A 23,471-nucleotide genomic window follows, 5' to 3' on the forward strand; every position below is an offset into this window, starting at 1 on the left:
GTGAATGGGAGACGAATCAACCCGGTTTGATACCATATAGAGATTATGCGAGGAGGATTTCAACTTTCTTTACCAAGGTTGAATTTCATCATATCCCTCAAGATGAAAACCGGATGGCAGATGCTCTTGCAACATTGGCATCAATGATTGTAGTGAAGTATTGGAATAAAGTTCCCAATTTGATTGTGATGCGTCTTGATAGGCCAGCTCGTGTGTTTGTTGTGGAAGAGATCAAAGATGAAAAGATGCGGTATTACGACATCAAATGTTTCCTCTAAATCCAGATTTACCCGTTTGGGGCATTTGTGAAAGATAAGAAGACTTTGAGGAGATTAGCCGATAATTTCTACCTTAATGGAGATGTATTGTACAAGAGAAACTTCGATATGGTTTTGCTCAGATGCGTGGATAGACACAAAGCAGACTTGTTGATGACTGAAGTCCATGAAGGTTCCTTTGGTACTCATTCCAATGGACATGCAATGGCAAAGAAGATGTTGAGGGCAAGTTATTATTGACTGACAATGAAATCTGACTGTTGCAAGTTTGTGAAGAAATGCCACAAAAGTCAAATTTATATGGACAAGATTCATGTTCCTCTGACACTGTTGAATGTTATTTCCTCACCATGGCCCTTCTCCATGTGGGGAATTGATATGATTGGCATGATTGAGCCTAAAGCTTCGAATGGACACCGTTTCATTTTGGTGGCAATTGACTACTTCACAAAATGGGTTGAAGTGGCATCATATGTGAATGTAACTAAGAAAGTGGTTGTAAGGTTTATCAAGAATCAGATCATATGCTGTTATGGTGTGCCAAGTAAGATCATTACTAATAATGGATCGAACTTGAATAACAATATGGTGGAAGCTCTTTGTAAAGACTTCAAGATTGCACATCATAATTCTTCTCCCTATAGATCCAAGATGAATGGGGTTGTTGAAGTTGCAAACAAAAACATCAAGAAGATTATTCAGAAGATGGTTGTGACATATAAGGATTGGTATGAGATGCTCCCATTTTCTTTGCACGGGTATCGTACATCCATCCGTACTTCAACCCGGGCAACCGCTTTCTCACTCGTTTATGGTATGGAAGCAATGCTCCCCGTAAAGGTTGAGATTCCGTCGTTGTGTGTGCTCATGGAAGCCAAGTTGACTGAGGATGAATGGTGTCAGACCAGGTTTGATCAGCTGAATTTGATTGAAGAGAAAAGATTGTCTACCATGTGTCATGGTCAGTTATATCAGCAAAGGATGAAGAAAGCTTTTGATAAGAAGGTCAGACGTTGGGTATTCAGAAAAGGTGACCTTGTGCTCAAGAAGATTCTATCGTTTAAACCAGATTCTAGGGGCAAATGGACTCCTAATTATGAAGACCTATATGTTGTTAAGAGAGCCTTTTCAGGTGGTGCATTGATTCTTACAACTATGGATGGTGAAGACTTCACTCGTCCTGTGAATGCAGATGCAGTCAAGAAATACTTCGCCTAAAAAGAAAAGAATAACTCGCTAAGTTGAAAACCCGAAAGGGCGGCTTAGGCAAAAATGAGAGTCTCGGTGGATTGAAAGCCCGAAAGGGAGATCCAGGCAAAAATTAGAGACATAAAACAGAAAATAATTTTCCCGATAAGTTGAATACCCCACCCTGGGGAAACTTATGCAAAATTTTGGGATTATGGCAAGTAACTCCAGGATGCTGATCTTCAAATTTTTGGAGAAACTTTGTTTAACACAAGGGTTGACGTCAATTCATCATCCCCAGTAGCGGCCGCAAGCACAACGAATATCAAGAGTTGGTGGAAGGATTAGCGATCATTTGTATTCAATGTGACCCTTTGCCATGTAAATTACCATTTTCAAATTTGTAAAGATCTATGGAGTCTGTTCATTTACAGACTACCATTCTATTAAATAAAGTTAAGCTTTTATCCAATTATTCCACTCTTATTTACTTCAGCCAAATAATTTAAATTTTATTATGATCACTTTTGAATTTAAATTTGTTTCAAAATCATTTTCTTAAACATATAAAAGCAAGGATTTTAAAGCAATTAAAAATAAATATCAACAACCTTTCGAAAACAGCAGGTCCTAAGTGTGGAGCATTAATGGTTCCCCCGAGCAGTTAACCCTTCAATTATCCCCAGCCGAGTTGGTTGATTCGTTCCCCAGTAGAGTTTGTGGATATTCCCCAACAAAGTTTGTATATTCCTCAGTAGGGTTGATGTTGGTTTTAATTTCCAGCAGAGTGAGATTGGTTTCCTCATTAGATTGCATTGGTTTCTCCACCAGTCGCCATCCAGCTCGATCCCTAGTCATAGTTTCCTTATGGTTTCTGAGCAACTATTTGTGTTTATCCTCTGTACGGTTGTACCCTATTTAATACGGTGTTGACCTAGAATTTCCTGCATATTTGGTAACATTTCCTTTCCTCAGTAGATCTCCTCCTTCCCCAGCTTGATTTGAGCCTTTGGGATGTTTATCTCTTTGCTCCGGCAGTTGTTCCCCTTTTTTGTGGATTGACCGAGGATTGTATCGATGATTCAAGTTTTTATGACACCTTTGTATCCTTTGTGATCATTTTGTCAGCATAATCATCATATATACATATACATATGCATATACATATACATATACATATACACTCATATAATTTCATAATTGCATGATTATATCATCATATTGGTTGATTCATTGTTTGAGACTCTTATTCTCTGTTATGGCGGTACTTTATCCCCATACAAAACTGGCATCTGTCCTCCTTTAATTGTAGAGTGTCGGCCCCTTAAGCAGAAAAACTTTAACCTTTCTCCTTTCCCCACTGAGTTATTTCCTCGTGGAAGATTATTATTTTAGTTTCCTCCCTAGTGGATTATTTGGATGGAATCACTCCTCTTGAGTTATATCCTCATTAGTTTGAGTCTTGATTGACCGTTTCTTTCTAGTTCTTACCTAGATAGATACTTTGGGTCCCCCTAAGAGTTTATTACCCAGTAACTGGTAATATTCTTCTTAGTTTGCAGTTTGTTACTTCTTGCCCAATACCCGACAAAGGTACCCCTGTTTTCCCCATCAGTAGAGTTCCCGGTGGATTCATTCTTTTCTCGAAAGAATATCCTTGATATGTTCATCCTAACCGATGACATATATTTTCTTCCCTTGTTCTGAGTTTATCCTTGATATGTTCATCCTAACCAATGACGGATACTCTCATCCTTGGTATTCTACCGAGTAAAAAGGTAGTTGTAATCCCTATTTTGTTCCCCATAGAGCTAATCCTTAATATGTTCACCCTAATCGATGACAAGTTTCCTTCTCTTTACGGCCTTCTACCCAGTAACCAGTAGTTGTAAATCCTACGTCTTTTTCCCCTTTGTAGAGTTAATCCTTGATATGTTCATCCTAACCGGTGACTGCTTTTTCTTTGTGATGGTAGTCTATCCAGTAACTGATATATGTAATTCATATTTTGCTCCTCAACAGAGTCTATCCTTGATATGTTCATCCTAACCGCTGATGAATTTTCTTTGTGATGGTATTCTATCCAGCATTCGATATATATAATTCCTACTTTTTGCTCAGTTGGTTTATCCTTGATATGTTCATCTTAATTGATGACGGATATCCTCCTTGACATCCCCAGGCAAGTTTATCCTTGATATGCTCATCTTAACTGATGACGAATTTTCTTCCCTTTTGAGTCTACCCTTGATATGTTCACCCTAACCGGTGACGGGTATTCTCATCTTTGGTCTTCTACCCAGTAACTGGTAGTTATAAATCCTATTTTCTGCATTTTCCCCCGGCAAGGCTATTCTTACCCAGTAACCGATAATGAATACTCCCTCCTGGTAGTTCTCAGTGAGTCATCCTTGATATGTTCATCCTAACCGATGACGGATGTCCTCTCTGTCAGATCTTTATTATCTCCTCATCCAGTAGCAGGTAGTGGATAATAGATTTCTGCTCCTCCTGTGTTGAAGTTTATTTCTTCCCCAGTTGAGTTAAGTGTGCATTTCCTTAGTGAAATCGCTTTTCCTGCAAGATTCAAGTATGACAGTTTTACCCTAGTCTACTCGTATCCCCTGCAGACGTTTTGTTTCCCTGGCTGAGTCTTTCCATTTTTATGGAATCCCTCTAATTCCCCAGCAGTTTTTAAGTCGTATCCTGGCCTACGCACAATCTCTTTTATTCCCCTCCAGAGTCTCTGCTTCCCTGGTGAGCTTTCCTTACAGAATGCATTGCGCTCCTGCGGACTTTCAGTCGCTCTGATTTCTTTTCCTTTGTGGCAATATTTCCCCACAGAGAATTTGCTTTTACATTCATAACATATGCATCATGAGGTCTCTTAGGGACCAACATTTGTTTCTATATGTTGTTATTTAAGCCCATTCTATTGAGTCGGTATGAAGATTTTAACCTTCACATCCTCAGTTAGAATGTCCTTAAATAGGGACAGTTGTAAGACCCCAATTTTAACCCTAAGATCCCTCATGCAATTTCATCATATGCATTAGCATTGGAATCACACCTTGGAATTCTCCTTACCCCTCTTCCATTGGTTTTTTTAGGGAGAGATCACCAAGCACTATGTGATTGTATCATACGTGTATATTATCTTTTTTTTACTAACCAAAATACCAAAAATATGTCTTTGTATTTGTCTAACCCCTTTGTAGGTAGGGCATGATCCTCATTGATCTATCAAGTTCACATTTAGGGTTTAAGACCCTCATGGCTAAGAGCACCAACAAGGATTGAACCACAATGTCTCTAAGCATCATATATGAGTCCCATTGATTCTTCATGTCATATTGATCAAGTTTTCTCCAAGAGTTTGGAAGTGATTTGCCTTGGAAACCCTAGTTTGACTGGGTATCTTAAGTAACTTCTCCAACAAGATATCTCACCAATTGATCAAATTTCTCAAGGTACACTTCAAAATTCATCATCTTATGCATATATGGTCTACCATGAGCCTATAAAGTCAATAGAATTGAAGGTTAGCAAGTTGGTTGATGGTGGTTGGCCAGAAGAACTCATCTAATCAAAACTGGGTCTCCCTAGACCCTATCTCCTGCAATTTTCACCATATTAAAATGATTCCAAGAGAAAATATACTCTAAATGACGTTACAAAAAACTTTCATGTTAAAGTCTAGATCTAATTTTGCTTGGAAAGTCATTTTACATGTTGAAACATTATAGGTCATTTTGTCTAAACCCTAATTTGAAAGTCAACTTCCCAAGGTCATAACTTGCTCAATTTTTATGAGATGAAAGATTTCCAAGTTGAAAAATCAAATTCAAGATGTCTACTTCAACTTTGATGTTTGGAGTGAGAGCTAAATCAACTTTTATGAGCATGTGATATGAGGATACATTATATGTCATTTTTGCCATATACCATTGAACAAGTGATTTTCCTCAACATCAAACTTGTTTCCCTTGATCTAAGATTTCCAAAGAGTCCTATTGTATGCATTTTGGATGAGGTTTGTTAGGTATGCACATGGTCTTACCAGGTCTGCATCATTGGAGAAAATCAAATGTCCAAAACTCCATTTCACTTTGCCTTGCCATTCAAGCATGATTTGAACTTCAGTAAAGTTACAATTGGATCATAATGGATTGCTTCATGGGCCTGTACATGCTCATGCAAGCTTGTGCATCACCCTTGCCATTTTTAGCAATTTTTCAAGTGTGCAATTATCAATCCCATATGCTATAAATACAAGGCCTCTGAGCTCATTTCAAACACACCTTGTGCGCCAACTTTTCCCCCCAATTGAAACCCTCATAATTCAAAGGAAAACCTGAGAATTTTCAACTTAAAAATTGAATTTGAATCTCACTATTTGGAGATTCAGAAACTCCAGGATCCAAAGCTTTGTACCATTGCCAAACCACTTTTGCAAGCTCCTTGAGTGTGATCAAGTCAAGTTTGAAGCAAGCAAGATCCATTTATGCACAATATTGAAGGTAATTTTTAGAAATCTTCTTCTCTTCGATTCTCACTCAATTCTCATTAATTCTCTTGGATCTTTGGTTGTCTAAAGTCCTACCAATGTAGGCAAGAAGATTGAGTTGCTTTGAGGTCAAATCGAAGCAACTCAATTGATACACCTCAAAATTCAACTCCTCATATCTTTCAATATATTTGGAGTTAGTTGAAATTGAGGCCAGATCCGTGCTCTACGCCATTTTTTCTTTTAGATCATGTCCTCATTTTTCATTTTCTTGATGGTGATGAGTGAACCAGTCCGGTGGACCTCGCTTGAGAAGGTGACCGGAGGTCCAGCGCTGGTGATGTGCTGGATAGGTTTCGAGCCATTGATCTTATTTAAATGTTTTAATCTTAAGCGTTGCTTTTGAATACCATTGATGTGGCGCACTGACTCGTGTGTTTGGTGGAACGTGCGTTTTAGGCCACTTGATCTGCCACCTCAATTAATGAGGGAGATCAAGTGGTCCACGTTTTTTTGATTTTTTTGAATTTCATTTGATTTTCATTAATTCATGTTAATTTTAATATTGATCCAAAAAATATGAGTTTCACCAAAAAAATAAAAATAAATTCTTCTTTCATATTCTGAATTAAAATTATTTTTTGGATCATTATTAATATTTTTCATGATTTAATTGATTTTGTGAATAATTTTAATTGTTTAAAAATACTTTTAAGTCTCCAAAAATTTTGAAATTTTTTCTCCAAGGTCCTTTGACCTTGTTTGACCTATGATATATCTCATGGCCATTTCTTTGGTGTTTTGATGAGATTTTAGGAATTTGATAAACCATATTTAATTTAATGCATTGTTTTTAGTATTTTTAAATTGAATAAATGCCAAATAATTATGTTGAGCTATCTTGACGATTTGTATAAGTTTGACCTGTGTTATTGGGCCTTGGTCAAGGTTGATTTGACTTTGCTAGGTTAAGATCATTGGATTTAGGGGATTGATGGAATGTACATTCCACCTCCCAAAATGAATAAATGATGTTAATTTGGTAAAAATCATCCTTTGACCAATTTGAGTTTTGATATATTTCCCTCCCTCTTCATCTAATTTCTCTTCTTTATACATCCATCTCATTTGGCCTATGATATCTCAAAGTCCTAAGGCTAGCTGATTGAAAATCAACATAAGTATGGATGAGATTAGGTCACCTCTTTTGCATATTCTTTTTGTGTGTGGTATGTTTCATGAGCATAGTCTATTATATTATGTCTCTAACATGCATTAGCACCAAAATTCTATTGTCCGGCCTCAAATAGTTGTGACTTCTACATAAGTCCAAGTACGATTGTTTAACATAGCGCTAAATATTTGACACAAAAAGACATAACATTCTAGTAAGTGAGATTGTAAGTATCCCCTCTTTCATGGTATTGTATGAAAATTTGGCCTTTTTTCCTTCCTTTGGAAGATGTCTTGGTTCAAGGATCCATGCTTGTGATAAGTGGGTTGAGTGTTCTCCAAAGAATGACTTTAAGCAAAAGCAAAAACAATATTAACTTCTAACTCATTAGCAACTAACATTTAATTTCAAGTCATTTACTTTTAATGAACTTTAATTTTTAAGCTCTATTAATTTGCCATTATTCATATCATTCTAATTTTTTATATTAATGCCTTTTCACTTTGTCCACTTGGACCATATTGTGTGATATATCTTGTTTGTGTATATTTTGTTTGTTTGTGTGGTCTTTGACCATCAATGTACATAATAAGAAACAAAAACCCTAAAAAATTATTATGTGGACTGTTGGTTTGATCTTGTGCAATTGGACTTAGAATCTAGGCAACATCCTTATGCAAAAGGACTTGGCCAATACCAATTTTCATGTAACCAAGTGCTTGCAATTTGAAACTTCACCTGATACATCATTGAAGATACATTTGAGTTCATATGCAACATGATCATTGTGAAGCTGTTATTTTGAACCTGTGACATGTGGAATTCATCTGTTACATGGGGCAATTTGAAGAAGATCATAAAGTGGCTAAAGCTTGGATGTGGCTATCTTTATTTGATGCCTTGCTCTTCAAGTTAATATTGTATGCATTGTTTGTTGCTTGATTCTAATATCCAAGGGAATTTGGGTTTTTTATATGGCATTCTTGCCTATTGGATTGCAGCCCGTCGGTCAGATCTTTTCAACTCTTAACTTTTAAATTTATGCTTAGGATTAGTCTCTTCATCTCCTCCCCCATTTCTTTAATTTCAAAATCTCTCCCTCCTTTTAAAAAACTTCTTTGTTTGAACTTGTTATTTTCTAAAACTTAGACCCTTTGGCCTTATGCCATTGCATTTTCAAACTTGTTTTCTTAAATCAAACTTTTAAATAAACTTAACTGTACTTGATTTAAAATTTTCAAAATCCAAAAAGAACTAACGCATTCAAACCATTTTCTAGGCCCTTGTGCCTTTCAAACTTAATTTTTGATTAAAAGCAATGCATCCACTTTGAAATTTGTATCACGAACTACGATGTTTTGATTCCTCATTTTTATTTTGGTACGTAGGCACAAGTCCGAAGGTCTTGTCAAACACAAAAATATAATTAATGAATTCTTTTCTCATCCCCCCATTCTATTTGTTTGTAAACATCACTTTGTACAAAATACATATGCACACAAGAAAGGGCTCCCTAGGAGTACCTATGACACTTTGGATGCTAACACCTTCCCTCTGTGTAACCAACCCTTTTACCTGTAATCTTTGGAATTTTATTAGTTTTGATTTAAAAACTTCTTATTTTTGGGTTTTGTTCGTACTTTTCCCTTTTCCCTTGGAAAAAATAAAAGCGCGGTGGCGACTCTTGTCATTTGATGTCTTGTTTATCCATAGCTTGATGATCATGAATTTACCGCTACACAAGTCTTTGAAGACTCTGAACATCGGGACTGGATCACTTCAGCATCAAGCACATCAAAAGAGTCTCCTTTTAATACTTGTCAGTTATAATGTGAACTGTATGCCACGAGCCTTAAGTTGTGGAGAAGGAATAAGAGGGAGTATTCATATCCTCATTCTGAATATCTTTAGATATGGGACGCCAAACCCAATTATTCAAAGTATCCACCTCTATTCATAGACTTTAGTATGATTCAAATCAAGCAGCCATCAAGTCTTCTTCCCCATGGACGGTGCAACAATCAACATCAACAATACTCTTGCCTCTTTGGGCCAAACACCATTCTTTTTGACATCCATATATTCTTTGGGTTAATCACCTCATGGTTAAACACCCATCTCTAAACCAAAACCCTTTTTCATGCATGTTTGTGTGTCAGTCCTCATGCTTAGGCAAGCCCTTTTTATGCATGTTTGCCTTGTCAGACCTCATGCTTAGGCAAACCCCTTCTTCATGCATATTTGCCTTGTCAAACCTCGTGCTTGGGCAAACCCCTTTCTTATGCATTTTTGACTTGTCAGACCTCTTGCTTAGGCAAACCCTTTCTTCATGCATATTTGCCTTGTCAAACCTCGTGCTTAGGCAAACCCCTTCCTTATGCATTTTTGACTTGTCAGACCTCTTGCTTAGGCAAACCCTTTCTTCATGCATGTTTTCCTTGTTAGATCTCGTGTTTAGGAAACCCTCTTCTTCATGCATGTTTGCCTTGTCAGACATCGTGCTTAGGGAAACCCATTTTTCACGTATGTTTGCCTTATCAGACCTCGTGCTTAGGCAAACCCATTCTTCATGCATGTTTGCCTTGTCAGACCTCATGCTTAGGTGTAATACCCCAAAATTTACCCTTTATTTTTCCTGGAAACATGGGATTATGTTTTACACTTCATTAGCATCATATTAGGTCATACTCATTGCATACTGCATTAGTGACATGGAGATCAAGTTTTGATCGATCACTCCTTAACAGAAGGAGCCCACACAAAGCAAGATTGAGAATTGGACTTCATTTTCTAAGTATACAAGCCTCAAGGGTCTCAAAGGGCTCCAGGTATCTTATTATGGTCCTCAGTTCATCAGTGAAGGATTCAGAGCTATCAGAGTGTTCATCTAGATTTAATTAGAAATTAGGGTTTCATGGCTACCTGCAACAGGCAATGTTTGGTTGGAAGTAGAAGAGCTCATCCATGTCATGATTAGAGAGGAATCTTGGCCTAGGAAGAGTCATAATTATCTCAGAAAGATCCATTGGCAATCAGTGCAATCAGTTCCTGATCATTTTGCCCTAAAACTAGGGTTTGGTATAAAATCAGTTTATTTCTGATTCTTTGGGTGAAACTCTTTTCCATGGCCCTCCATATGTCCACAAGGGTCTACATACAAAAAATCAGCTCTTTATTTGAGCTAGAAGTGCTTCAATTGATCAATGGAATCGGGAATCAGACATTTTGAGCTAGAAGGATGGAAAGGTACGAATGTGTGTTGACTACCGGGATCTGAACAGATACCTCACATAGACGTTTTGGTGGATAACACGGCTCAGTTCTCGGTATTCTCCTTCATGGATGGCTTTTCTGGCTATAATCAAATTAAGATGGCACCAGAAGACATGGAGAAGACAACTTTCATAACCCCATGGGGCACCTTCTACTATAAGGTGATGCCGTTTGGTCTGAAAAATGTTGGGGCAACATATCAATGAGCTATGCTAACTCTTTTCCATGATATGATTCATCATGAAATCAAGGTTTATGTTGATGATATGATTGCCAAATCTCAGACGGAATAAGAACATCTGGTGAATTTGCAGAAACTGTTTGAGCGTTTGAGGAAATTCAAGTTGAGGCTTAATCCGAACAAGTGTACTTTCGGGGTGAGATCTGGAAAACTGCTGGGTTTAATTGTTAGTGAAAAAGGGATTGAGGTGGATCCGGCCAAAGTGAAAGCGATACAAGAAATGCCTGAGCCAAGAACAGAAAAACAAGTTCGTGGTTTCTTAGGAAGGTTGAACTACATTGCAAGGTTCATCTCTCACCTAACAGCCACGTGTGAGCCAATATTCAAATTGTTGAGAAAAGATCAGGCCATCAGGTGGAATGATGATTGCCAAAGGGCTTTCGAGAAGATAAAAGAGTATTTGCAGAATCCTCCAATCCTTATGCCTCCAGTCCCAGGGAGACCGCTGATTATGTATTTGACAGTACTTGATAATTCCATGGGTTGTGTTCTCGGTCAACACGACGAGACAGGTAGGAAAGAGCATGCCATCTACTACCTGAGTAAAAAATTCACAGATTGCGAGTCGAGATACTCAATGCTTGAAAAGACATATTGTGAACTTGCATGGGCTGCTAAGCGATTGAGACAATACATGTTGACTCACACGACCTTACTGATCTCCAAAATGGATCCAGTCAAGTATATATTTGAGAAGCCAGCTCTCACCGGAAGGGTAGCTCGTTGGCAAATGGTACTGACAGAGCATGACATCCAGTATACATCCCAGAAAGCCATCAAAGGGAGTATTCTGTCAGACTATCTTGCTCAGCAGCCGATTGATGATTATGAGCCGATGAAGTTTGATTTTCCGAATGAAGACATAATGTTCCTCAAGATGAAAGACTGTGAAGAGCCAGTTGTTGAGGAGGGACCTGATCCTAATGAAAAGTGGACTTTAATGTTTGATGGGGCTGTTAATGCCAAAGGAAGTGGAATTAGTGTTGTCATTACCACTCCGAAAGGTGCCCACATGCCTTTCACCGCTCGTCTGACTTTTGAGTGCACCAATAATGAAGCTAAGTATGAAGCCTGTATCTTGGGTATCGAGCAAGCCATTGATTTGAGAATCAAGACTCTGGACATCTTCGGAGATTCAGCTCTAGTGATCAATCAAGTGAATGGTGATTGGAATACTCTCCAGCCTAATTGTGTCCCCTACAGAGACTATACGAGAAGACTGTTGATTTTCTTCACACCAATAAGGCTGTATCATATACCTCACGATGAGAACCAGATGGAAAATGCTCTTGCTACTCTGTCCTCCATGATCAAGGTGATTCGGTGGAACTATGCTCCCAAGATCGATGTTATACGCCTTGATAGGGCCACGTATGTGTTTACTCCTGAACTGGTAGTTGATGACAAGCCCTGGTACCACGACATCAAGTGCTTTCTGAAGAATCAAGAGTACCCTGCAGGGGCATCCAACAATGATAGAAAGACTTTGAGAAGATTGGCAGGAAGTTTCTTCTTGAACAAAGATGATGTGATGTATACGAGGAACTTCGACATGGTTTTGCTCAGATGCATGGATAGACACGAAGCGGACATGTTAATGCAGGAAGTTCATGAAGGCTCCTTCGATACTCATGCCGGCGGACATGCAATGGCTAAGAAATTGTTGAGAGAGGGTTATTACTGGATGACCATGGAATCTGATTGTTTCAAATATGCTCGGAAGTGTCATAAATTCCAGATTTATGCTGATAAGGTGCATGTGCCGCCAAATCCTCTGAATGTGATGTCTTCGTCGTGGCCGTTTGCTATGTGGGGCATTGATATGATTGGAAAGATTGAGCCGACTGCTTCCAATGGGCATCGCTTCATCCTTGTTGCCATCGACTATTTCACCAAGTGGGTCGAAGCAACGTCATTTGCGAAGGTCACCAGACATGTGGTTGCCCGATTCATCAAGAAAGAAATCATTTGTCGTTATGGGATTCCCGAAAGAATCATTACTGATAATGGTTCTAATCTCAATAACAAAATGATGAAAGAGTTGTGCAAGAACTTCAACATTCAACATCACAACTCTTCCCCTTATCGTCCTAAGATGAACGGTGATGTTGAGGCAGCAAATAAGAACATAAAGAAGATTGTGCAGAAGATGGTCATTACGTACAGAGATTGGCATGAGATGCTACCCTTCGCCTTGCATGGGTACCGTACTTCAGTACGTACATCGACCGGGGCAACCCCTTATTCCCTTGTGTATGGTATGGAAGCAGTCCTACCTATTGAAGTGGAGATTCCTTCTCTAAGAGTCATGTTGGATGTCAAGTTAGACGAAGCTGAATGGATTCAGACAAGGTTCAATGAGTTGAGTCTTATCGAAGAGAAGGGAATGACAGCCATTTGTCATGGGCAGTTGTATCAAAGTCGGATGAAGAGAGCCTTTGATCAAAAAGTGCGTCCTCGATGCTTCTAAGTCGGAGATTTGGTGTTGAAAAGGATCCTTCCTCCTCAGACAGATCACAGGGGAGAGTGGACTCCTAACTATGATGGACCGTATATTGTCACCAAGGTTTTTGATGATGGAGCCTTAATGCTTGCAACTATGGATGGTGAAAACTTCACTTCCCCTGTGAACTCAGACGCAGTTAAAAAATACTTCGCATAAAATAGACCCGCTGGACGATAAAAAGAATAGTCCAGGCAAAAAAATGGGCATCCCGGCGAACCAAGAAAATGAAAAAGATTCGGGAAAAAGTTAGGGATTAAAAAATGAAAATATTGTACACACGGTAAGTTGAAAACCTGAAAGGGCAACTTAGGCAAAAATGGGTATCCCGGTGGATTGAAAACCCGAAAGGGCGATCCAGGAAAAAGTTAGGGATTAAGCGAATGGCTGCGGTCTGAGTAGTTCTGAATATCATCTCGTGTCGATAACCGGAAACTTCCGAAGGATAGGAAACAGTCCAATCACCTTTTTCGGAAAGCTAATCATCTAGAGGATCTTGAAGACGAGCGAATCATAGCAGAATTGGAACCCGATAGAAATCCATTTCACATTGCCATTAGATTAATTTCTGTTTTTATCTGTTGTGCAATTACCTCTTTCCAGGGATTGCTTTCTGATGTAAATACCTATTCAGAGGCCACTCAATCAATAAAATCATGTTATTCAGTACATCTCTGTGTTCATTTTCATTTTACTGTTTTGTTTGCAAAAATGACGTCCGAATTTTTGATAAACATTGCATCATGAAACATAAGAGCTTTACAGGTACGTGCTTAATAAACATTGAAAATTGCTGTAAATTTTAAGTGCTTTGGATCGTCTATTCAGAACAGGTACACTCGGGGCATTTCCTTAAGGTCCCCATCAAATGATCGCAGATGTTTTTCCTCAATAGTTGGAATTTGGTATCTTATCCCTGCAGAGCTGGTCCGAGCGTTGGATTCTTCAATCCCCAGAAGGCTCTCACTGCTGTACTTCTCCAAGCATTTATTTCAGATTATACATTCACCAGTAGAGTCGAAAGTGTCAGACTGCATATCCCCAGCGGAGTCGACAGTGTCAGACTGAATATCCCCAGCGGAGTCGACAGTGTCAGACTGAATATCCCCAGGGGAGTTGTCAGTGTCAGACTGTATATCCCCAGCGGAGTTGACAATGCCAGACTGTATCTTCCCAGCAGAAGCGGCTGCTTCTCAGAGTTCGATGCCAGATCGATGATCTCGACGCTAGACCCATGGTCTCTTTCCTTGAAGCAGAATCTCGGTACCGTATCGGTGTTTGCTTCCCCTGCTGAGTCGTCTCTCTCGCAGATTATGGTTGCCATAACCACTATCGCTTTCCGCAGCAGCAAGTTTTTAGTGCCATTCTCTCCCCAGTCAGAGCCTTGGTATTTTGTTATTTGCCAGAACACCGTGTGGCGGGTCATTTCCCCACAGAATTCTTTGCCTTGCCAGGGTCTAGAAGATGGTGGTCATTTCCCCAACAGAATTCCTTGCCTCAGCTTGGCGTTCTCTCTAATCAAGCATTTCGCATCCCTGCATGTAGAATCATATTGCATTGCATCCTCCCAAATTGCGTAGCATTTCCATTTTCATGGAGCATTACGCCATTGAAAAATTCAAACATACGCATGTAAAGCATAAGGCATTCTCGGTATCCCAAGTGATAAGCCAGAAGTTGTTTCTAGTACTCAGACTGAAGATTGTTCATGACTTATCTTTATTATTCCCAGCATAGGTCGTTAGCCCACGCGTCGCCTCAATTATCATTTTACCTGTTTCTGCCGATGCTGACAGGCATGAAAGTTTTCCGGTATTCAGACCGAAGTGGCACTCAGGCCAGTTTCCCGGTGTTCATACCGATGTTTGATAATCTAATATCTTCCGATGTTCAGATCGAAGACGTTTCCGACATTCAGGACGATGCAACTTGTGGCATTCAGGCCAGTTTTCCGGTATTCAGACCGAAGTGGCATTCAGGCTAGTTTCACGGTGTTCAGACTGATGTTTAATAATCAAGTATCGTCCGATGCTCAGATTGAAGTCATTTCCAGTATTCAGATTGATGAGCGGCATTCAGGCCATGATTTTTTCTGTGTTACCATTTATTTTGGTATTCAGGCTAACATTCCTTGTTTCGGTGTTCAGACCGACTCTCACCGTACCAGACGGATTCTTTTTCAAGACCACCTCTTGGCCGATTCTGACAGGAATTGTTACTTCATTTTTTCACTTCAGTGTAAATTTTAGGGCTTTTATCATATTCAATCACTTGATACCTCTAAAGTGAGAAAGCCGTTGCTATCTTCCTTTCGGGTTTCCAGTTGATTGAATAAGGGCAGCTGTAATACCCCAAAATTTACCCTTCATTTTTCCTGGAAGCATGGGATTATGTTTTACACTTCATTAGCATCATATTAGGTCATACTCATTGCATACTGCATTAGTGACATGGAGATCAGGTTTTGATCGATCACTCCTTAACAGAAGGAGCCCACACAAAGCAAGATTGAGAATTGGACTTCATTTTCTAAGTATACAAGCCTCAAGGGTCTCAAAGGGCTCCAGGTATCTTATTATGGTCCTCAGTTCATCAGTGAAGGATTCAGAGCTATCAGAGTGTTCATATGGATTTAATCATAAATTAGGGTTTCATGGCTACCTGCAACAGGAAATGTTTGTTTGGAAGTAGAGGAGCTAATCCATGTCATTATTAGAGAGGAATCTTGGTCTAGGAAGAGTCACAATTATCTCAGAAAGATCCATTGGCAATCAGTTCCTGATCATTTTGCCCTAAAACTAGGGTTTGGTATAAAATCAGTTTATTTCTGATTCTTTGGATGAAACTCTTTTCCATGGCCCTCCATATGTCCACAAGGGTCTACATACAAAAAATCAGCTCTTTATTTGAGCTAGAAGTGCTTCAATTGATCAATGGAATCGGGAATCAGACAGTTTGGGAAAAGTCAACTCTTGACATTTTGAGAGTGGAATCTCAAAATCCATGCCTAGGGGATCCTACATGTGAAATTTGATCAAGGTTGAATCATGGATTCATCATTTAATCAAGAATTGGAAAAGTTACTTAATTTGGAAATGGTTGACTTTCCATTTAGGGCAAGTTTTCATGATCGTTGCACTCACTTTAAGCCCATTTTTCATCAAGATAAAAGCTCCATTTGGAAATTTCTCCAACATGAAAGTTGTTCCTCTTGTTCCAAGATTTCTATAGATATAAAGTTTGATCCATTTGGATTAGAATTGAGAAAGTTATGCTTAGTCAAAGTGAGACATTTTTTTAGGACACTTAGAAAAATTTCTAAGTCCAAAATCTTCAAAATTTGTCAAGACTTCTTGGCCAGTTTTCTTGCACTTCAAGGCATTATTTGAAAATACTTTCTTCACAAAAATTTTACCTTGCCATGTCCTCTTTCACATCCTTTTGGAATCATCTCATTTGGATCCATGGTTTGAGAGATACATTCATTTAAAGTGGGCACCATGACTTGATTTTCTAGGCAATCAGATTTTCTAAGCATGTTGCACAAACCAATCACGTTTTTTACCTCTTTTGGCCATGCATTGGACATCCATTCACTTAAGTTTGGCCCAAAATAACAACATTTTACACCTCACTTCACACTTTTATTCTTATGGATAAATCACTTATTAAAAAGCCCATGAGAACACCTAATCCACCCTATTTAAAAAGCTGAAATCCTAACCCTAAAGGAGCATTAGAATTTCGTGGCAAGGAGGCAAAGCTTCATCACATATCAGATTCCATTCCACTTCTATTTTCCATTAGGTAATCATCTCCTCCATGGCCATGTTTTGATATATCTATGCTTGCTTACCATGTTCATCACCATTAACCCTTCCGTTTTCATATTTCTTTTTCTTATTTAAAATATTTTCTTCGTCCATAAAATTACCCATTTTCACTTTTCTTAATGTCTTATTTTATTTTATTTTTATTTTCGTATTTATTTAATATTAATATTTTATTTTAATTCTTTATTCTAAATGGTCCATTTCAACACACTTATTTCTATTGATTTTATTTTCATGACTTAAAATTATTTTAAGCTTTTGATTTTTGGGATGAAGGTTGATCACTGTCTCATGGTCAACCTGACCTTTTCTTGGAATTTTATTTCACATTTTCAATTTATTTTGAATTTATTTTTGACCTAGCTTGGTTGGTTGACTTTTAATTTGACTTCTGTTTCATTTTAATTAATTCACGTACCAATTTTCATTAGTTTTAAAGTCTTTTTGGGGGATAATGATGTCCTGACCCCAACTTATTTAGTTTAATTTTTCATAATTTCCTTGATTAATTTACTATTTATTCTTGATTTATTTCTAACCTAGTCTTATTAATTGACTTTTGGTTTGACCTATGCTTTGTTTTAATTAATTCACGTGCCAATTTTCATTATTTTTAAAATCTTTTTGGGGGATGATGATGTCCTTGCCCCACCTTATTTATTTTAATTTTTTTATAATTTTCTTGATTAATTTGCTATTTATTTGTTATTTTTTAAGTTGACTTGAATTTTCAGTTGACTTCTTTATGATCGATGTTTGACTTAGGGATTGCTTATGGCAATTGAAGAGATCTTTTGATCCTCCCTTGTTTATCTCATATGCCATGTATTAGAGGCCTTTTACCTTGATTTTATTTGGTCCTTACCTCATTTCCTGATTAAATTATTCAGTGGACCCTTCGTGTGTATATTTTCATCTGTTTGATTCATCTGTTATCTTTTATACTTGTTTCTCTCATTCATGCTTTCTATTGCTTGATTATTTAACATGTTCATACTTCCATGCATTGTTTAAATTCTCCATTATTTGATTCTTTGGTTTGATTATATATTGTTTATTTATCCGATCTGATTGATAACTGTTGCCTACTTGTATGATGTATGAGACATATATTCTTATTGTTTGTTTGCCATGAACAATCCCCATTCATAACAAATGTACCCCTTTCCCATAAAGTGTATAATATTTATTTATTTATTTATTTAGTCACCTTTTAATACAAGAATTAAAACGAACATCCGATAACCATTTCAAAATAAGATCAAAAGCTCGATCCAACGTCGAGTAATCATTTTCAAAACCTAACAGAACCAGCACGCATTCATCCATCCTCTTGTTAGTCGATTGCCTCAGACATCGCCATCTACCTGTAAGTCGATTGCCTCCGGCATCGCCATCTACCCTTATCCGTAACTCCTCTCCGCGCTCCATCCGTCGACTCTTGTTCCGTTTAGGTAATACCCATTAGGTAGAACCCTTTGTATGATAACATAGGTAGAATTCCCTTATTCTTTGCATGCTAACATCAGGTAGATGTTCCCCTTTGTAAATCCTAACACATAGGTCCATATTGCATGACAACTCTAGAGTAGAGCTTCCCCACTTTTAGACCTTCCGTGCGTCTCCGATCTTGTGGCATGTCAGTCCGTTCTATTGCAAAGAGGTAACTGCCTAAGACTCGATTCAGCGAGCTGCGACACCTACTGCTAGGACGTTAAACACACTGCCCACCCGCCTTTGACACAACTGGTGTCCTCTTTTGTAAGTCCATGTTCAGATGGCAATCCTTAACCCCTAGTTATCCGAACTACGTTTTGCTCTCATTCTCATTCCAGATGAGATACGTAGGCATAAGACGCGACGTCTTACCGAGCACACTTATCTTTAACCCATAGGTAGCCGAGCTACGAAGACTCTGATTCTCATACTCAGATGAGATACATAGGCAGTGGATGCGACATCCTTGCGAGTCATTTTCTTTTAACCTTTCTTTTAGTAAATAGTACTTTAGATATACCTACACCCTTTAGACTAGAACAACACTTATGAAAAGGGCTCCCTAGGAGTACCTAGGATGTTTTGGGTGCTTAAAACCTTCCCATTGCATAACCAACCCCCTTACCCAGATCTCTGACATTTTTACTAGTTTTTGATTCGATAAAACTTTTAGGTTTTTGTTCGCTTTCTAATCATTCCTTTGGATAAATAGAAGTGCGGTGGCGACTCGACTTGTATGGTTTACCTTGGATTTAGTCAATATCTCTAATGGTAATGAATACCCCACTACATTAGGCAAACCCCTTATTCATGCATGTTTGCATTGTCAGACCCCGTGCTTAGGCAAACCCTTTATTCATGCATGTTTGCCTTGTCAAACCTCATGCTTAGGCCAACACCCCTTTTATACATGTTTGTCTTGTTAGACCCGATGTTTAGATAAACCATTCTCTTTATTGATTTCCTTCTTAGACCTGGTATTTAGGCAAACACCTTCTTTCGTAGGTCTTCATCCTTGGATCTAGGAAAAATCCTATAACCTTACATTGGCCACACCATCTATTGGTCGATACCACACACTCTTTGGTTCAGACACATCTACCATATAGATTCAAACAACACATTCCTGGTCCAAGTAATACTTTCACCACACAAACAACTCCTTTCTAATTTCACAACACTTTTGACATTGCACCATTTCTTTTACACTTCAAACTCTTTTACAATCCAAACAACACTTTTGCAACTCAAGCAACTTTCTCTCTTTTACTAGTACAATTCAATCAACTCTTTCTTTCCTTTTATCACACAAACTTTTTTCAAAACAATTTTCTTTATTTTCACAAAAGAATTGTGATAATTTATTCCTTAGCAGTCAGACTAAAAGCTTAGAGTATCCAAACGAGGGTCAAAATCAGCTAACGTCTACACACTTTTAGGATACGATTATAGTTGTTCAATAAAAACAACTAACAAATATGTATTTTCTACCATGAACTAAAAAGCTCTGGTTTTCTCATTGCACTATGAGAATACGTAGGCACGAGGTTCGAACCCTTGGTAAACACACTAATTGATAAACTTATTCTTACCCTCATTCGCAAGTAACCTTTAGATAGTAACACCCATTCGCGCAAAGAACAAGTAAAATGGTTTACGTTGAGTACAACGGTTGTGAGGGGTGTTAATACCTTCCTATTGCATAACTGCCTTCCTTACCCTTTTTCTCTTACCTTGGGGTTTTATCAATATTTTCCCTTTCCTTTGGAATTTATAAAGTTCAGTGGAAACTCTGTTGTATCTTCGACCGTGCGATGCACTCAGGTATCTTTCACGGCGCGAGACCTGGCGACTCCACTAGGGAGTCCATAAGCAAGTCAAGCCTAGTTTTGTTTGTTTCCTTGTTTGTTTTGGTGTCTATATTTACTGTTTTACTTGCTTTATCATTAATATATGTATTGTATCTTTAGTGTTTTACTTATTTCATACTATTGCATTCTTTATTGCTTCATATATGCATCATACACTGGATATCTCATATATTCTATGTTGTTGGGTTGGGATGATGTTACATAAGAGAGAATCTCTATACCCTAGATTAAGTATACACACATGATAGAATTGTGAATAGTCGTATTTGTTGGTGTAAGCCTTAGAGGCCAATACTTTTGGTACTTGTATCGAATTATTTATTAATAATGAAAGACTTTTTCTTTATTATTTTGTTTAATAAAGTCCCTGGAATAGCTAGTCTGTTTAATGTATCAAGTATGACTTAATCATGAGATCACATTAAACATAAGGACACTATTCTTAAAGCATCCGTAGTCGAGCTTTATTGTGAAGTGGGATAACATTAAAGCATTAAGACTATTATGTATATAGACTAATGATCACATCTCATGGATCATGGATAAGGAGTTATCAAGTCTTAAACATAGGTATGAATATTAAGAGTAATATTTATACCGGATTGACCCGCTATGAGAATACTATATAGAATGTTATGCAAAGTGTCATAAGTTATTCTCATGGTGATAATGGTGTATACCACTCTTCGACCTGAAACCACTATGGACCCTGGATGTAGAGTCGAGTGCTTTATTGCTGATCAAACATTGTCCGTAACTGGATAACCATAAAGACAGTTGATGGGCACTCCACGAAGCATGCTGAGGGACATGAGTGACTGTTAGGGACCAATTAGTACTACTTTTTATATAATTTTATTGGTCCCTTTTACCAATTTTTGATGTAATTACACACTTTTATTCTCACTAGTTTGTATAAATGCAATTAGGTTTAATTGATGTTGCTTTGAATAGTTATTTCACATATTTGTTAGTTTTGTAGAATTTTTGGACAAGAGAGCTTCGGAATGCATAATCATAATTTGGAAGAAGTGTTGAATGCAATTTGGAGGCCTATTTTTGAAGATTAACATTTGGAAGAATCTGTGGATGAAGCTTGCAAGGCAAGGAAGCTGAAGTAGCTTCAGTTCGCGCCGCGAACCTTGCGAATCCAGCAAGCTGTTTTGGCCAAGTGTGCTGTTTTCAATGCCATCTGTGTTTTGCCATTTCTGTATCTGTTTTAGGGGACTTTTCAGTTTTAGATGAAAATGAGCATTTTAGGAAAGGTCAACCCTTTTTAGAAAACAGAATGGAAATTGTTCATTCATTCATTCATTCATAGTTTGTTACTTTGGAAGAGAAAAACAGATTTCTTACCATTGCCTTTTGCTTTCCAAAATAATGATGAGGAGCTAAACCCCATTTTGTCAAGATTGGAGGTAGTAGCTATTCTTATTTGTTTATGTATTTCATTTGACTCTTATATATGATAAAAGATTGTTGATGTATTGAATGATATTTTTGCCCTAAGTTGAATATTAGATTTGAGTAGTTGTTGAAAGAGATTATTTAAATCTTGACATAAAATATATTTTAAAGTAGTGAATAAGTTGTAGAAATAGATTTATTCACTACTCTTCTTTTGTATCAACCATTAAAGATTGCTATATTGATAGTTAGGTGGAGAAATCGTCTAAAGATTAATATAGTGATTATCACAATATCATTTAGACATAAATGATATTGAGAGGATACTTGAACATCATCAATAATCTTGAATCTATATAGTTGTCATAAGGAATCATAAGCAATTTGAATAGTGAACTCCAATCTTGCCAAACCTTTTACATTTGATTAAAACTATTTTATTGTTTTAGTGACATTTTACTCAAAAGATAACTTTTCAAACAAAACAACTTGGTTACTTTCTAAACTTATAACAATTTGGATTATAGAACGGCGGTAATAACAACCAATCTCTGTGGATACGATATAAAAATATTTGCCGAAAATATACTTTTCAACAAATTGGCGCCGTTGCTGGGGATTGGTGTTCGATATTACAAGCATTGCAATAATTCATTGTTTTAAGTTTTGTACTTACTATCACTCTTGTGTTTCACTTGGTTTGTTAGTTTTGTAGATTCTAGTGCATACGAGGGAAAGCTACCGAGGAGCAATTTCAATTTGATCCCGAAATTGAAAGAACACTTCGAAAGCTCAATAGCAAAACACGAAGAAGAAGGAAACTAGCCGAAGAGAGGAACCGAAGAGAAGAAGCATCTACTTCCGCACTTGTTCAAATCGAAGAAGTGGTTGTAGAGGCTTGTAACGGAAACATGACGGATGACACTCCTACCGAAATGTACGCTAATAGTCCAAGAAGGAATGCTCAATTTGCTCGTGGAGGAAGGAATACGGAGATGAAGACCGGAATCCTCCAACTTCTCTATGCAAATCCATTCACCGGAATGGACCATGAAGATCCATATACCCATCTCATCAAATTCTATGAGATTGTGGGTTCTACGGGAATTGATGAAACGGGTGAAAAGGCATTATTCAAGAGGATGTTCCCATACTCCTTAGTGGTAAAGGCAAAAGAGTGGTACCTTGACCAAGCACCAAGAGTGATGACGGATTGGAATTTGCTAGAATAAAAGTTCTTAGAAAGATATTTCCCTCAATCCCGATTCATGGAAGCCAAAACGGCTATTGCGGTATTCACTCAAGGAAGCAACGAGTCTCTAAATGAGGCTTGGGAAAGATTCAAGTCAATGTTGATAAAATGCAAGGGTCATGGTTTTGATGAGCTCACTCAACTCCATATTTTTCTAAATGGGCTCCAATCAACTCACAAGACACTTTTGGATGCTACCGCGGGTGGCTCTCTTACGTCAAAGAATGCGGAAGAAGCTAAAGTCATTATTGACCGGATGGCACTCAATGATCGTCAAAGTCAACATGACCGTAGTCCTTCACAACGTAAACCAGGAGTTCTTGAGTTAAATACCAATGATGCCACTCTTGCTCAAAACAATCTACTCTCTCAACAAGTGGAGTTGCTTACTCAACAAATGGCCAAGCTCCCACAACAAATGAAGGAAATTCAAGGGTCTCAAGTTCG

This window comes from Lathyrus oleraceus, chromosome 4 (assembly GCF_024323335.1).
Source record: "Lathyrus oleraceus cultivar Zhongwan6 chromosome 4, CAAS_Psat_ZW6_1.0, whole genome shotgun sequence".
NCBI lineage: Eukaryota > Viridiplantae > Streptophyta > Magnoliopsida > Fabales > Fabaceae > Lathyrus > Lathyrus oleraceus.